The sequence below is a fragment of the Coenobita brevimanus genome, chromosome 6 (genome assembly GCF_032717465.1).
Source record: "Coenobita brevimanus isolate Jiangsu-jjx chromosome 6, ASM3271746v2, whole genome shotgun sequence".
Classification (NCBI taxonomy): domain Eukaryota; kingdom Metazoa; phylum Arthropoda; class Malacostraca; order Decapoda; family Coenobitidae; genus Coenobita; species Coenobita brevimanus.
This window is the reverse complement of record NC_136959.1, coordinates 39,914,077-39,933,096: the sequence shown is the minus strand read 5'-3', so window position 1 is coordinate 39,933,096 and position 19,020 is coordinate 39,914,077.

Below are 19,020 nucleotides of genomic sequence, written 5' to 3'. Positions count from 1 at the left end.
ATGGTGCTGATTTCACCTTTGAGCAGAGGACAGCCAAAACACCTCGGTTGAACCCCCCCCCCACACCCCAGAGAGAGAGAGAGAGAGAGAGAGAGACCGACGGTTACGTAGAGGAAACATCATGTTAGCTATTTCATCTTAAAACATATGAATTCCATTATTCCTTAGACTCCATCAATCGTCTTCATCTACTTTTGAGTAAGAACATGAATTTTAGCTGTTCAGATACATCGTAAATGTTTGAATATCTTGGCTGCATACACATTATTTTTGGCTGCTTAGATTTTCCTTGAAACGGTAGAACTGTTCATAAATACTGAGCTAAGATGGTTAGCTGAAAAACTGCCCGTGTCTGGGGATTAAGACATGCGATAACTCACTAACTCGCATAATCATATTGATTCATAGCCAAGCTTCTAACATTCTGTTATGTGCTTTTCTGCTATTATTTTATTATTTTTTTTAAGGCGGGCGAATATAAACACTTTCATCATTTAATCAGCAGTAAGATTGACTGATATCTGTATGAAAATAAAATTTCTCATTTCATTAGTCGGTGAGCGAATGACACTGCTTTGATACTACTAACCAAAGTCTGGTTGCTCGTGGGAGGTCCGAAGCTGTAACCTGTCGTCCGGGAAGGAGAGGGAGAGACCAGCGCCTTCAACGCTGGGTGTAGTACGAACTTCTGAACGGAGCCGTACATATTCATTACATACAAGGTAAAATGAATTTAGTAGCCGACGCATTATCTAGGAACCCGAACACAATTCAGATCGTGGCATTAGATCTCAAAGGAGACATCCCAAACCACGATGATATCGCAAAAGCATAAAGTTATATACAAATTAGAAACTGGAGATGACATACAATTACCCAAACTACATGTACCACTCGAACAATTCATAATAGTCAATAATACTTTATACAAGATTAACTCAGGACAACCAAAACTCCAAAGAAATACTAACCAATTGGTAGTACCTAATGACATGATACCCCAAGTATTACGAACGATACACGATAGCCCATATGCAGGACATCCTGGAAAGGATAGGACATTCAAACAAGCCCACATTACGAAAAGATATAAACAATCATATAGACAGATGTCATGTGCAAAACACAAAGGATACCCAATTTTACCTGCACCGATGGGTAATTACCCTGTACCAGATCAACCATGGGACGTTGTCGCTGTTGATTTACTCAAGATGCCATTATCATACAATAATAACCAATACCTGTTCGTAGCAACGGATCATTTTTTCCGTTATGTAATTTTAGGCCCAATTAAAGATAAAACAGCAGAGACAGTAGCAAAGGCAATAATAGATAATGTAATATGTCTCTTTACTACCCCAAAGGTATTAATAAGTGACAATGGAGGAGAATTTAATTCTGATATCTTACAAGAAAAATGTAAACAATACAATATCAAAAAGGTTAACGTTTTGGCCTATCACCCAGCGTCTAATGGGTTAGTAGAGAGACAAAACAAAAAAGTATTAGATGTGCTACGACACATTCTCAATGAAAATTATGCAAGCTGGGATGATTGGATTCCCAGAGTAGAAGCCTCAATTAATGGATCTATAAATAAATCTACAGGAGACACACCATATTTCATTATATATGGGACAGATAAAAAACTACCCCTTGAGCTCTTACAAGGTGACAGCCTGCCTAACTACAACTACGATGATTAACTCCGTTTACATGAATTCCAGGACATACACGAGTCAAAAAACAATTAACGATATCCAAGGAAGAAATGACGGAGGCATTTAATAAAAAGGCAAGAGATTCGCCTATCAGCTTAGGAGACATTGTCTATGGTATCATTCATACGAGGCAACAAATTATCCTCAAAATTTGAGGGCCCACAGAGCAATTAACAAAAAGCAAAGTTTTAATTGTCATTGTCAAGTGGCGAAGAGAAACAAGTCCATATTGACCATTTAAAACGAGTTTCAAGGGAACTAGCCAATAATTATTCAGCCTCGGATAGCACCGAAAAACCGCACGTATCTCATGAAACCAATAAAAAAAAAAATTACCAAAATAAATTAAGGTCATATACCAAACAATCAAACATAGGTGCAACTGTTCCAATAAAATCTATAGTACATCATTTACGAGATTTAAATATCGATTTAAACTCCTTCTATAAATGAAATAACAATCAAGTTATTGTTCTACATTAGTCAACTGTAACGCACATCATTACTATCATCGACCACAGCATGATCATAGAAAATGAATAATTTTTTTTTGTCTGTAGGTAACGATGAAGGGACTTATGCTATGGATTCTCCTCTACATGGCAAGAGGATATGCGCACTTAGACCCCCAACACATAGTACGGCAAGGATGCCTCATAGCTCCAACGGCCACGACGTCAATAGTAACAGATGTCATGAATACTGAAATCAGTCTGGAATACGTATATGAATTACCTTCTTATCTAGAAAAAATCGCAAGACCCATGAGAACCCTGGACTTCATGATAGGAGGCTATGTTTCACAAGCACATAACACAAAGGAAGTGGATGAAATAGTGAAGTTAAATGGAAAATAGAACAGGCTGTCAACTATGCTCATGATACAAGATCTCCCATCTCATGGAACGGAGGTATTGAGCGTCAAGAACAACATCACACGTACTCGCCAAAAGCGCGGTTTGTTCGACCTGGGTGGTGCAGTTCTTGGGAACATCTTTGGATTGGCTACAAAGGAAGACCTTCAAGAAATAAACAAATTTAATAAAATAGCTCAGGTACTAACATACCAAGATAAATTCATCACAGGACATAACTCAGCAATGAAGACAATCGTGAAAAATCTGAAAATGGCGGAAAACTTAGCTCTCGAAAGTGTAGACAAAATAAATGACATGGAAGGTAACAACACTTTTCCAACACTTATCCATCATCGCGGAACACATTGACACAATTCTACTTCAATTAGACAACACTAGAGTTTTACAGGGCACTTATGCAAGAAATTTCAAATGCCGGTAATGGCAAGATCGCGATTGACTTACTTCCAGTTCATGAGCTGTCAGATAATTAGTCAAGGCATACCTAAACATAAATTGAAGCCTTTGTTCCGAAGTAGGGAATTCATGCAATATTATCCATATTTAGAAGCAACACTAACACCAACATCAGTAGTAGTTCATGTACCATTCTTAACTGACGACCTGTTCACAGTATACGAAATACACCCCTTCCCTTCTAAGAATAAAAATAACACTGGTCATCATCATCAACACAGACACCGAACTCATCATGGTCTCCAAGAGACGGAACACTGTCACTTTCGCAAGTGAATCAAAGATTGAACGAAAGTACCGCACATCCTTACATGCTGTTCACTTCTGTCCTGCGTACATTTTCACGTTTCAGCCTAATGAAACAGTCCCATGTGAAATGGCTATCATAAGAAATCACAATATTCATAATCATTGCAACTTCACTTTTGCTCCAGATAAGCTTGTAAACGCATCGGACAGTTTTATTTCACTCATAACATCAGTTTACATAGTCTGTCCAGATATACCACCATCTCATAGTTCAGCATCAGGATTATACATAGCACCAGACTACTGTGCGGTATTTACACCATCCATGTCCACTTTATCCACCATCAATCACTACGCCATCCTCAATCATACACACAAACATTTCCACCCACTGCCTAAGTATTAAGTTGACCACCTAAGTTTGAAACTATGCAACTGATCAATGAAACAATGAAGCCCTGGGAAGATTTGAGTTTATGTTCAACCTATGTTATGTGTATAGCCCAGCACATACTGTCTTTATAATCTTCTGCATTGTATTTGCAGTATTGCTGTTCGCAATGCACAGAATGCATGCAAGAATTGCAAAATTTGGAGTCAGTATTTAGTGATAGCATCCAAGTTTCACCCCCCTGAATGAAGTGTACATATTTTGCATATCGTAATTTTATAAAAAGAAGAAGAAGAATGACCCATGATATAGAAGTATACCAGTATCATTATCTCTATATGAAATATTAATAACTCTTTCCATAATCTTAACTTTGAATTATTATTTTTTTTGGCATAGATGCATTTTACTATTATACATACACAAAATGTCATACAATAACCAATGTCATACAATAACCAAATGTCATACAACCAATTTACAAAATGTATGACAATACAATAATTAAACCATATTGCATTTATTCAATTATGTATACAACTTGTTTAAAATGTAACATTACTGAATCATTGTAATATTACCACGAATACTATATCTGTACAATATTAAAATTAATATTATGTATTAAGAGCGAAAAAGAATATTATGTATTAACAGATGAGCATATGTCAAGGATGATTTCTGTTGGAGGACCGCCAGCTGCGTGACCGAGTGATGTCAGGACTCCATGTTATAAATACAAATCGTAACAAAGCATGATGAACAGATAGATAGATAGAGCACCAGACAATGTGTGGGAACGGGAAATTAGCTTGCAACTCTTTAAGTGAAGGAATGTTGATCGTGCACCGGAAGCAGTACATACGCACAGACATACAGTATTCTAGAAGCTTCCACGACAGTAGAGCACACGTGACACGATTCCTGCTACACGAGAATGTAGGAATCTGAGCGCAGAAGGAGACTGGCCATAGAACCGGCAGGTAGTGGAGAGAGCGAATAAGAGGGGTCCAACTAAGTAAATTAAGTCCCTGTATAATACATACACTGCTCAACTTAGACTTTCTCTGAAGATAATTAATCAAGATCAACTCACTGAATTCATCTTTAACTCCTCCTGCTCTTCAATTACCAAAATAACTTTAACCAGAACTCGACTCACCTAGTTACATATATGAAAATGTTGGCTACAGCTCTAACCGTACGAAAAACAGCGATACTGGGGGGAATATTTCTGAGACCCCCTTAACCCCACGGTAGGAATATTTTCCGAGTATGACGGTTCCAGTGATATCATTATTCAAATTTTCCAAGTTAGAATCACTTCGAATGGCAATAAATCGGTTAATAGATAATCGTCTAGGTGTTGATTCAGTTATATATTATTACGATGAAGTAAATACATAGGCTTACTGAGATATACAATTTTATAAATTGTATATCTCAGTACGCCTATGTATTTACTTTATTCATCTTTTAAGAAGTTTTATTCTTCATGATGGGTCTAAAAATAACTTCGATTTGCAGTTGTGTATATCGTGTTGAGATTAGTTGGATTTTTAATTTCAATAAGTAGTCTGGCTTTTGATTAAACTTAGCCGTTATTTCAAACATAAAAAGCAGTGCCAATTTTGAAATTGTTTCGGCTGATAGCATCCGCTTTGGGGATAGTTGAAAACCTTTTCACTGGAGTGATGGCTGTAAAACTTATTTATGGGCGATATCACTAAATATTAAAGATCAATAAATGTACTAAAAATTGACTGGAAACACACCTAGTTATTTCCAAAAATATGACATTTTAGAGAAAGTATAAACTATAGCAATTCCGAGCTATGTAATTAATTACCATTATAAACTTTATTACTCATCTCCGTGGACATAAAGTACATGACACCTTCCATACAAAAATAACGAAGATTGAAGGAACACTGAATGAACTGCATCAATATCATCTTGAGATTGTTTGGATTTTTAAGTTAGGAAGGATGTCATTTGTGACATTTTCATTTGTATTGGTAACTTCAGTATAGGAAAATTGGTACAGGTTTTATTAAAGTAAAGGCATCCCCTTTAGAATTTAGAACTATTGGACTTGAATGATGCTAGAAACCGGAGATTTAAAGACGAATACACTAAATATGAAACTTCCACATCTGAACTCTAATTCAGCACGGGAACACTTCCAAATATCTGAAATTCAAACCATATCTGAAGTTGAAAAAAATCCGCCTTTGGAGAAAAAAAAAAAAATAACGCTAAATGAGGTAAAGTCTGGCCCTCGAGTCCGTATATGCAGAGGTCAGAGATCCTCTCCTCTGACGGCGGCCGACCCTGCGATCCTTCCGCTCCAAAGAGTTTCGTTTGATTAGAGACGTGTAAACAACTTGGAAATTTAGGGTTAAACGAATATTTTCCTGTATAATCAATTTTTAAAAATGGAATATTTAAACAGTATGACGGTTGGTGTGATATCTTTACCCATATTTACCAAGGTAAAATCACTCTGAAAGGCAATAAACCGTTTAAAATTATTTAAGTATTCAGTATCAAATATATATTATTAGGAAAAAGTAAATAAATAGTTTTACTGATATATATAATTTATAAACCATTTTGATAATAATATATGCAGTTTTATTGGTCTTTAGTCCAAAAATAATAAGGTTGCTGAAATGTTGTGTCTTCCATGTTGAGATTAACTGGATTTTCTATTTTTCAGAAATCTATTTGCTTCTCTTTTTCTTTTATTCATCGTTGCCGTGACTTCAAGCATAAGAATTAGAGCCAGTTGTGAATTTGTTACGGCCGATAGAATCCGTTTTGGGTATAATTGAAAACATTTTTACTGGAGTAACGGCTGTAAAACCTTTCCGTTCGAAATAGCTAAATATGCAACGTCCACAAAGGTACTGAATACTAATTAGAAACACACCCAATTATCTCGAAGACTCAGAACACATTTCAGAGAGTGAAAGAATCACAATTAGGAAACATATAACAAGAAATCGATTGACACGTAAAGAGAACTGGCATCTGATGTATTTAAGAAAAATAATTTTCAACAAGTGAGAAATTTTGAATGAGATAACTTTATTCCTCATTCTCATCTCCGTAAACATAGTAAATAGCAGCTACAAAAAACAAAAAATAGGCTTGAAGGAAGACTGAATGAACTATTAACATCGTCTGGAGATTGTTTGAGTTTTTACGTTAGGAAGAGGGCCATTTCTGACTTTTTTCATTTATACTGGTAGCTACAGCTAACGCTTTACGAGTAATTGAAACCTATTATACTTGAGTGATCCGAAAAACCGAATCAGTGAGGTAGAAAACAAAATATGAGACGTCCATAGTAGTGCTCTAAATTTGCTGGGAAAGACTACTAATTGTATTAAAACTCAGAAAACGTTGTTGAGGGTGAAAAAAACCAGCCTCGGAAAAAAAAAAAAATAGTAACAAGGCAAATAGAGGTATCTCGTAGGATGAAATCGATTCACAGGTAATGAGGGCTGGCATTTGATCGTTCTAACCCCAAATAGTTTCGTTTGGTTAGACATTTAAACAACTTGGAAGTATATATAGACAGTACGAACATTATTTTCATCTCTAAAACCAGTGTCATCTTGAGTCTCTTGATCAAATTTCAAAAATGGAATATGTCGTATTATGGCGTTCGTGTGATATCATTGTCCAAATTTACAAGGTAAAATTACTTTGAAACCAACAGATCGTTTAAAATAAAATTATTTAGGTATTATCATCATGAAAATACATAGGCTTACTGCGATATACAATTAAAAAGCATTACTTGGACCATCACATACTCATTTTTATAGTTCATGATGGGTCTTAAAAGATTAGGTTTCAGGAGCCCCAACTGAACTATTGTTTTTGTCATATTGAGATTAACTGATTTTTTAAATTTATCGGAGTTTATTGACTTTTTATTTTATTCATCAAAGCTGATGATGCAGCTTAAAATAAAATTGAATCATCAGCCTGATTAAGATTGTCATTTCAGGATTTTTTCGATTCTCGTGTAAATTCAGGGTAAACTAGTGGTACAAATGTTGCTACAACGAAAACACTTTAGAGATCCTCAAACCGCAGAGTTTAGGGCAAAAATAGTAAGAATGCAGTCTCCACAAATGTACTCAATTAGCTCTGAAACACTTTCAATTATATCTAGAATCCCGAAAATATTTATGAGGGTGACAAAATTATGCCTCGTTAGATAATAATTAGGAAAAAAGGGGTAAATGAGGTATTGTGAAATGAAATCATTTCATATTTAAAGATAGATGTCTTTTGAGCTGTTTAAGCCCAAGGACGATCGTTTGATTAGAGACGTGTAAACAACTGGAAATTAAAAAAATGGAATCCACTTTTTTTTTTTTGTCTGTTTAACTAGGGCATTAAACTGGCATATTGAACCTCCTGATCAAATTTACAGAATGAAATATTTTCCGAGAATGACGGTTCCTGTGATATCATAGTTCAAATTCTACAATGCAGAATCACTTCTAAAGGCAATAAATTGTTGAAAAGAAAATTAAGAATTGATTTGGATAAATATAATTAGGAAAATATAAATCCATAAGCGTACAGATATATAATTTTGAAACAGTATTTGACTACTCATTTACTCAGTTTTCTTCATGATGGGTCTAAAAAATAATCAGGTCAGGTTGCATCTTGGTCGACCTTAACTGCTGTGTCAGTCGCGTTGAGATTAACTGGATTTTTAATTTCGATGAGTTAGCCATTACTTCAAGCAAAAAAAGTAGTACCACTTTTGATCATGTTGTAGCTGATCGCATTCATTTTGGTGATAGTTCACAATTATTTTACTGTAGTGATTGCTCTGGAAAATTTTTGGGGGGCAAAATGGCTAAATATTCAAATTTCACAAATGTACTGGTTTCATTGGAAACACACCCAATTATTTCCAAAACAGATGACATTCTGAGAAAGAGTAAACTATCGCAATTCTTATATATTTAATTAACACTAACTTTAGTCCTCATCATCTCCCTAGACATAAAGTACATGACATACAAAAAATGCAGATTGGAAGAGTACCGAATGAACTGCATTAATGTCGTTGCAGATTGTTTAGAATTTTACATAAGGGAAAGGTTCATTTGTAACTTTTTTTTTTTCATTTGGTCTTTTTTTTTTTGTATAATCATCCCATTAAACAATAACTGAAAAATTTTATAATTGAGTGGTCCTAAAATCCTCAAATTTGAGGGAAAAAAGACGAGATATGATCCTTCCACAAAAGTACACTAAACTAGCTATGAAACACTCCTAGTTGTGTTTAATATTCAGAAATTGCTGAGGGTGAAAAAAAAAAATGCTTTGGTCTAGAAAATCGGTGACGGTGTTGAGTGAGGTAATATATAGCATGAAATCGACTCACAAGAGGGCTGTCGTTTAAGTATTTAAGCCCAAAGAGTTTCGTCTGATGAGACGTCTAGGGAACTTAAAAATTTAGAGGTGAAGCTGACATGTTTTTTATCTGTATACCTAGGGTTTTAAAGTGGCATCTTCATCCCCCTGATCAAATTGAAAAAATGGAATATTTTCCGAGTCTGACGGTTCATGTGATTTCATTGTCCATATTTATCGTTAAAATCACTCCGAAAGTGAATAAATCTTTTAAAAGAAAAATGCTTTGTATTGACTATCAGATATATATTAGTAGGAAAAAGAAAATACATGGCCGTACTGAGATATACAGCTGATAAACATTACCTGATCCCTTATCTACGCAGTTTGTGTTTATAACTGGTCTCACAAAAGTCAGTTTGCAGGAGGGTCGACCTATTCTGTTGTATCTGTCGTGTAGAGTTATACTGGGTCTTGAATTGTCGACTTTTTTTTTTTAATTCAAAGATAAAATGTAGTGCCAAATAATCTTGAACTACCCCGATACATTAATCTATCAAGATTAATGTATCGGGGTAGTTCAAAATTATTTTGTTGGAGTAATGGCTTTATAAACTTATTTTCGGGCGAAATCGCTAATTATGCATCTTCAACAAATACACTGAAAGCTGATTGGGATACACCTAATTATTGCCAAACTCAGAAGATATTTCTAAGGGTGAGAAAATCACACAATTGAAAACAAGAAACCGACTGATACTTAGAAAGCAGGAATCTGATGTGTTTAAAAACAATAAATTTCAATTGATATGGAGGGTAATCGATACAAGCGAGAAATTTCGACAGATCTTTTTTTTTTTCATCTGCGATAGAAGGCACTGTAAAATATATCATCTCGATTGTAGAAAAAAAAGTATTTTAAGAAGGCTCGTGTTACACCATGAGCCATATATCCTTACGTAAAATATCTCAGAACAGTTATAACTCGTGGGAAGGGATATTAGCTCGACTCAAACAAAAATTAATATGAGAAAGTATGAACCGCCATCACAATAATTGTATAGGAAATTAATTACCATTTAAAACTTTATCAACCTCCGTTGATATAGCAACAATAATAAAAAAAATGCAAGTACAAAGAACACAAAAATGAACTGTATTAATGTGGTCTTGATATTATTTGTATTTTTCCGTGGGAAGAGGGTAATTTTGGATATCACATGTGAAAAAGACACAGAGCTGGCACATGATGTGCATAAGAATCATATTCCATTATTGTTGGGGCCACTGAAAAAAGAGAAATTTTCTATGATAAAGATTTTCTTCATCTGGAGTAAAAGCACGTTAAAGTTACTTCGAACCGTCTGAATGATTGTAAAAAAAAATAAAAATACAAATATTTGCACATTATGAAGGTTCGTGTTACACCATAAGCAACATTTCCATAGGTAAAATACCTCACAACTGAGATAACACGCGACAAAGACTATTAGAGAGCTTTTAACTAACTAAACCGGAGAATGTAAAAGCTCTACCGCTATAATTATGTATATAAATAGTTACCATTTATAATTTTATTCCTCATGTATTAGAGTTGCCAAAAAAAAAAAAAAAAGGAAGGTAGACTGAACTGTAGTAATGTCGACTGGCGATTGTTTGAATTTTAACGTTAGGAAAAGGGTCATTTATGACGTTTCTTATTTGTAGTGAGAGCTTAATGATATTCAAATGGTACAAGTTCTGTTACGGTTCAAGCTTCCGCCTTAAGAGCATCTGGAAACTATTATACATGAGTAATTCAAAAGACCGCTTAATACAGGGCAAAAACATAAAAATGCAACATCCACAAATGTGCTTCAAATTTATTGGGAAACACACCCAATTGTATAATTATAAGATTCAGAATACATTTCTGAGTGTGAGAAAACTCAGCGGAAAATAATAATCTCAATCAGTGACAATACTAAATGAGTTATAGCATAGGATGTGATCGATTCACTTTTAAAGAAGGCTGGCATTTCATCGGTTTCAGCCGAAAGATGACCTTTTGATCAAAGACGTAAACAATTTGGAAATATAGAAAGAACGGACAATCTTTTTATCTGTAACTACGGGATTAATGTGTCATCTTGAGCCTCTTGATGAAATTAAAAATAACATTTCCCCAGTATGACGGTTGGTGTGATATCATTGTCCATATTCGCCATGGGAAAATCACTTCGAAAAGCAAAAACTCGCTTAAAACAAAATTGTTTAAGTTTTGATTATCAGATTATTAGGAAGTAAATACATAGGCTTACTGAGATGTACAGTTGGCCGCACTCCCGCGAGGGCCACCTTAGTGTTGTCAACGCTGGCCGAGATAGTAACCGCGAATCATTAGTAGTGAGCTCTGATCGAAGCATTCACAGGACTGAGGGAGGGAGCGGGTTTGAGGTGGGTAAGTGGGTTCCTGTACACGAGAGGCGAGATATGACGATTGTTGAGGCGACAGAAAAGTGTAATATTTTTTAAAAGAATTTTTTTTTTTTTCGGTGTTACTTTTGCCATCATGAAAAGTAAAAAGATCAACTTTAAATATTATACTGCAAAACAAAGACAACCGATCAAGATTCATAATTGTAGACTTTAATCGTATTTTATTTTATTGTTTCCAAGCAATGGACGCTGTAAAATACAGACAAAAATTGCCTGAAAAAAATGAATCAGAATGCTGTTTATTAATCACATGTAACAAATGTAAGTACTTCATCCGGAATGTGGCAGCTGCTGACACAACTGGCACATATCAACATCGCCCATATCTAGCGTTACCTAACAAGCAGTTTAAAATCGCATCGTTGCGTCATCGCATCATGGAGTTATCAGGGCTCCCATTCACCTTCACATGATAGCAGATTAAATATATATATATATATATATATATATATATATATATATATATATATATATATAGAGAGAGAGAGAGAGAGAGAGAGAGAGAGAGAGAGAGAGAGAGAGAGAGAGAGAGCAAACCTCACTTATCAATGAACAGATAAGCATCAGCAAACCTGAACTGGTAGTTGCCCAGCACACACTTGAAAACCAGTTGCCATGAGACATTTTGATAGTGCTTCCTCTGTTAGATTAAATCCATATAAATGGGTTTTCTATGGTGGTATCATAACCTACAACTTAGATATACTCGTATAAATTCCTTTCTATTAGGTTTAATTGAATCCTTATAATTATGAAACTACTGGTTTGTGTGGCATTATTGGGTAACACCCTGATGAAAATATGATGGATGTTATAAATATGTGTCGGTAGTATTGATACTCCTGACTGGGAAAAAAAACACAATAGAGTTTGTTGTAATTGTATTAAATGATGTAAATGTTGCTCGCATTTATTTTGGTGTTTCGTGTATCACACAGATATGATCGCAGACATAGGAGTCGGACTTACGCAGTCAGGGATCGAGGGGACATGGAAATGACAATAAAAACAGAAGAGAAGGGAAAAAGAAAAATGACAAACTTAAGTTTCATCCTATACGCTAGACAATACTCAAGGGTACGGTGTCTTAGTCCTGAACAATGTATTGTACTGTATGAAAGTTAACACATTCGGATACATTACAGTCAATTAGGTGCTAAAGAAATAGTAATAAGTTGTAAACAAGCTACTGTACTGTACGGTATCTAGAATATGACACTCCTATTATCATGCGAGAGATAAGCGAGCCAATGTTGTCGGGTGTTAGGAAACGCTTGATAAGGAGGATACGGAGGTGTGTGCTAGGGGTGTCAGCAATTACCGCATGCAGTATTAAGGATTCACATTTGCTATATTCAATAGCATTATGCTTTATGGTTTCCAAGCATTAACTGTGCCTCTTTTCACAGCGGTAATAACTTGACAATAAAGGTATTAACATATATATGAATTGTTACCAGGTATTGTAGATTTATATTATATATAGCTTCCAGCCTTCCACTCATCTGTTTCAGACGTCATCACTCACCTCTCGTGCATAGGTATCCCCCCACTCTCCTCAAACCGCCTTCCTCCCCCCCAAACTCTCTCTGTACGACTCTCTCTTACTGGCTGTGGATGCTTCGAACGCATCTCTCTACTAGTGTTTCAGAGTAAATATCTTGGCCAGCGTTGACAACGCTGTGGCCCTCGCGGGAGTGCGGCCAGCTGTACAATTGAAAATTATTACTTGAGGGTTGGGGAAGCGTCGACTGAACTGTTGTTTCTGTGGTTTTGAGAGTTTTATTTTTCGATGAGTGTTGGCTTTTTCTTTTATTCATAGCAGCTGTGAATTCATAGATAAAAAGCAGTGGCAATTGTGATATCACACTCTTTGGTGGTAGTCCAAATTATTTTACTGGAGGTATGGCTAATTGTATAATTGGGCTAAATCAGTAAATAGGCAACTTCTACAAATATATTCAAAATTGATTGGTAAACATATCCAACTTCTTAAGATACTCATAATAGATTTCTGAGGGGAAAAAATCACATTTATGAAACATATAAAAAGAAATCGACTGACACGTAAAGAGAGCTGGCATCCTATGTGCTTAAAAGAAATGTTTCAATTGATGTAGGTTTCACCGAAGTAGAGAAAGATATTTCCAATGAGTATTGTTTTTTTAATCTGCAGATTATATTTAAAATTACATTGAACTCCCTGTTGAAAGTAAAAATAAAGTTGCACAATATGAATATTCGTATAAGACGCATTTCCTTAGTTAAAATCTCAAAACTTTGATAACGTGACATGAAACATTTAGGAGCTTTTGATTCACACACACACATATATATATATATATATATATATATATATATATATATATATATATATATATATATATATATATATAGTATAAATAATATTGCAATAGAGATATTTAATAAAGTGCATGACAACTACAAAAAAAATTGCCGGTTGAAGTAACACAATGAACTGTGATAATGTCGTCTGGAGATTATTAGGATTTTTACCTTAGCAAGAGGTTCATTAAAGACCTTTGTCATTTGTGGTGTGACTTCGGGGTAAACATATGGTACAAGTTTTGCAACAGTAAAAGCATCCCTTTTAGGTGTAGTGCAAAACTATTATACTTGAGGGATTCTGAAAACCGGATAATTTAGGGCGAAAAGAGTAAGTATGCAGCCTCGAAAAATATTCTCTAAATTAGCCACTAAAAAATCCCAATTGTACCTAAAATTCAAAAAATATTGAGAAAATTAAGCCTCGAAAAAAAATAAGTAATGCTAAATGAGGTATCATGTACTATGAAACAATTTCACCTTTTGAACAACGCATATAGGATCGTTTGATTAGAGGCGTGTAAACAAGTTGGAAAATTTGAGATAGAACGGACATTATTTTTATCTGTATAACTACGCCATTAAAGTGGCATCTTGAGCCTCCTGATCATATTTACAAAATGGAATATTTTCTGAGTATGACGGTTCCTGTGATATCATTATTCAAATTTACAAAGGTTGAATAACTTCGAAAGGCAATAAATCGGTTAAAAGATAATTGTTTAGGTGTTGATTCAGCTATATATTAAGAAAAAGTAAATACATAGCCGTACTGAGATATGCAACTTGGAGTATTACTTGGCTCATCTTTTACGAAGTTTTATTCTTCGTGATGGGTCAAAAAAAAAAAGTTTTTCAGTTTAATTGACCTGAGCTGTTGTATATGTCGTGTTGAGATTAATTGGATTTATAATTTCGATGAGTTCTCTGGCTTTTCTTTTAGTTCATCTTAGCCGTTATTTTAACCATAAAAAGCAGTGCCAATTTTGAACTTGTTTCGACTGATAACATCAGCTTTGGAGATAACTGAAAACCTTTTTACTGGAGTGATGGTTGTATAAACTTATTTCTGGGCGAAATGGCTAAATACGCAAGATCCAAAAATGTACTAAAAATTGTCTGGAAAAAAAATTAAAAAAGAAAAAAACTTTTGGGAAAGTATAAACTATCACAGTTCCGAGATATGTAATTAAATTACCATTAGAAACTTTACTACTCATCTCCGTACATAACACAAAAAAAAAAAAAAAAAAAATACTGAATGAACTTACCAATGTCGTCTGGAGATTGGATTTTTAAGTTAGGAAGGAGGTTATTTGTGACAATTTCATTTTTATTGGTAAGGTCGGTATATAAAAAATGGTACGTTTTTTTTACGGTCAGAACTATTGTTCTTGAGTGATGCTAAAAACCGCAGATTTAAGGACGAAAACACTAAATATGAAACTTCCACATCTGAACTCTAAATCAGCCCGGAAACACTTCCAATTGTCTGAAATTCAAAAACCATATCTGAAGTTGTAAAAATTCCGCCTTCGAAGAAAAAAAAATTAACGCTAAATGAGGTAACACGTAGGATGAAATCGATTCAAAGGTATAGAAGTCTGGCGCTCGAGTCCGTATATTTTTTTTTTTTGTGAGAAAGAACCAAAGGCAAAACTGTTTCTTCCAAGAGAAAAACAAAATACAACAGCCAAATTCAAGATCTGATCATTTCGAGATGCCTGGACACACTTTGTTTGAAAGACTGAAAATCATAGGAAGCAGGAAATACAGACAGAGGGAGACAGTTCCAGCATTGACCTGCTGCGTAAATGAAAGACTGGGAGTAACGGTTTACTCTTGCATTAGAGAGTTGGACAGAAAATGGATGCTAGTTTGTTGCTAGACGGGTGCTGCGCACCCGCCGTAGAGGTGGAGGAATGCTTGAAGACAGTTCAGAGGAGCAGTGACCAATGAAGCAGCGATAGAAAAGAGATAAAGATGCAACAGAGGTTGAAGGGAGTCAGTAAGAGGAGAGTTAGACGAAAAGCCTTTGACTCCACCCTATTGAGAAGAGCTGTATGTAGGGAGCCTCCCCACACATGAGAACTGTACTCCACGCAGGGACGAATAAAACCACTGTATAGAGTCAACAATTGTGCAGGGGTAAAGAAGGAACGGAGTCGGCTTAGCACACCCAATCTCTTAGAAGCAGATTTTACAAGAGATGTACTATGATCTTTCCAAGATAAGTCCCGAGTAAATGAAACCCCAAGCATATTCAAGGGTGATGCAGGATGAAGCTGAATATTATTAAACATTAGTGGGTATACCTGTGGATGATTTTGTCGGATTGGTAGGTGCAAAAAACTGTCTTTGATGCATTAAAAATTACCAGATTATATTATATTTAGTTTGATTAGAGACGTGTAAAGAACTTGGAAATTTAGGGATAAACGAATTTTATGTATATAACTCTATTAAGACTCCTTATCAAATTTCAAAAATCGAATATTTTCACAGTATGACGGTTGGAGTGATATCTATAGCTATATTTACAAAGGAAAAATCACTTCCAAAAGCAATAAACCGTTTAAAATTATTTAATTATTCATTATCAATTATATATTATTAGGAAAAACTAAATGAATTGTACTGAGATATATAATTTATAAACATCACTCGGTTAATAATATACGCCGTTTTATTGGTCTTTAGTCTAAAAAAAAAATCAGGTTGCTGGAGCGGTCCTGAAATGTCTTTCATGCTGAGATTAACTGGATTTTTGATACTTCAGAAATCTAGTTGCTTTTTTTTAAATTCATCTTTGCCGTGACTTCAAGCATAAAAATTAGTGCCAGTTGTGAATTTCTTACGGTTGATAGAATCCGTTTTGGGTATAGTTGAAAACTATTTCACTGGCTGTAAAAACTCATTTTCGTTCGAAATAGCTAAATATTCAACTTTCACAAAGATATTGAATATTAATTAGAAACCCTTTATTATCTCTAAGACTCAGAACACATTTAAGAGAGTGAAAGAATCCCATTTAGGAAATATATAACAAGAAATCCACTGACACTTAGAGAGCTGACATCTGATGTGTTTAAAAACAATAATTTTCAGTTAATGTTGGGCTCACCGAAACAAGCGAGATATTTTGAATGAGATAACTTTATTCCTCATCCTCATCTCAGTACATATAGTACAGTACGTGGCAGCTGGGGAAAAAAAAAAAAAAGGCTTGAAGGAGGACTGGATGAACTATTAACGTCGTCTGGACAATGCTTGAGTTTATACGTTAGGAAGAGGGTCATTTCTGACTGTTTTCATTTGTTCTGGTAGCTTCACGATAAGCAAATGGAATAAGCTTTGTTACGGCTAAAGCTTTCGCTATACGAGTAATTGAAAGCTATTATACTTGAGTGATCCGAAAAACCGAAGCAGCGAGGTGAAAAGCACAAAATATGAGACGTCCGTAATAGTGCTCTAAATTTGCTGGGAAACACTAGTAATTGTATATAAAATTCAGAAAACGTTTCTTAGGGTGAAAAAACTCCTCCTCGGAAAAAATAATTAGTAACAAGTGCAACTGAGGTAATCTCGCAGGATGAAATCGATTCACAGGTAATGAGGGCTGGCATTTGATCGTCCTAACCCTAAATAGGTTCGTTTGGTTAGAGACGTTTAAACAACTTGGAAGTATAGACAGTACGAACATTATTTTCATTTCCTAAGCCAGTGTCTTCTTGAGTTTTGATCAAATTTAAAAATGGAATATGTCGTAGTAAGACGTTCGTGTGATATCGTTATCTAAATTTACAAGGTGAAATCACTTTGAAACCAACAGATCATTTAAAAAAAATTTAGGTATAATCATTATCAAAATACATAGGCTTAATGCGATATCCAATATAAAAACATTACTTGGACCATCATATACACAGTTTTATTGATAATGATTGGTCTAAAAAGATTAGGTAGCTGGAGCGTCAACTGAACTGATGATTTTCTCATGTTCAGATTAATTGATTTTTAAAAATTATCGATGAGTCTATTGCCTTTTTTTTTTTTTATTCATCATAGCTGATGATGCAGTTTAAAATTTCACCGTCTTTCCTGACTGATGTAAAAAAAATAAATAAAAAGAATATTTACGCACAATGAGTATTGGTGTTACACCATGAGCCACATTTCCTTAGTTATAATCTCTCAAAACTATGGTAACTCATGACAAAGAATACTGATGAGCTTTTGACATATAAAAATTAATACGAGACTATAAACAAGAGTGCAATACCGAGATATAGAATTAAATACCTTCTATAACTTTATTATCTCCGTCGACATATAATGCATGACAACTACCAAAAAAAAAAAAAAAAAAAAAAAGTTGATAGACCACTGGTACAAATCTTGCAACAACTAAAACACGAGTGATCCTGAAACCGCAGAGTTTAGGACGAAAGTAGTAAGAATGCAGCCTACACAAATGTCCTTTAAATTAGCTCTGAAACACTGCCAATTGTATCTAAAATTCCGAAAATATTTATAAGGGTGAGAAAATAAGGCCTCGTTAGAAAATAATTAGTAAAAGGGATTAATGAGGTATTACGTAGGATGAAATAATTTCATATTTAAAGAAGGACATCTTTTGAGCTGTATAAGCCAAAAGACGATCGTTTGATTAAAGACGTGTCCACAACTGGAGATTTAGAGATAGAATGTACTTTTTTTTTTATGTTTAACTAGGGCATTAAACTGAAATCTTGAGCCAACTGATCAAATTAAAAAAAATATATATTTTCTGAGAATGACAGTTCCTATGATATCATAATTGAAATTTATCAATGTAGAATCACTTCGAAAGGCAATAACTCGTAGAAAAGAAAATTAAGTGTTCATTCGGATGAATATAGTTAGGAAAATATAAATACATAGACGTACTAAGATATATAATTTTTAAACATTACCTGACTCCTCATTTACGGTTTTCTCTTCATAATTCGTTTTGATGATAATTATTTTATTGGAGTGATTTCTCTAGAATAGTTTTTTGGGCCATTATCGTTAAATATTCAAATTCCAGAAATGTACTGAAATTTAATGGGAAACACAC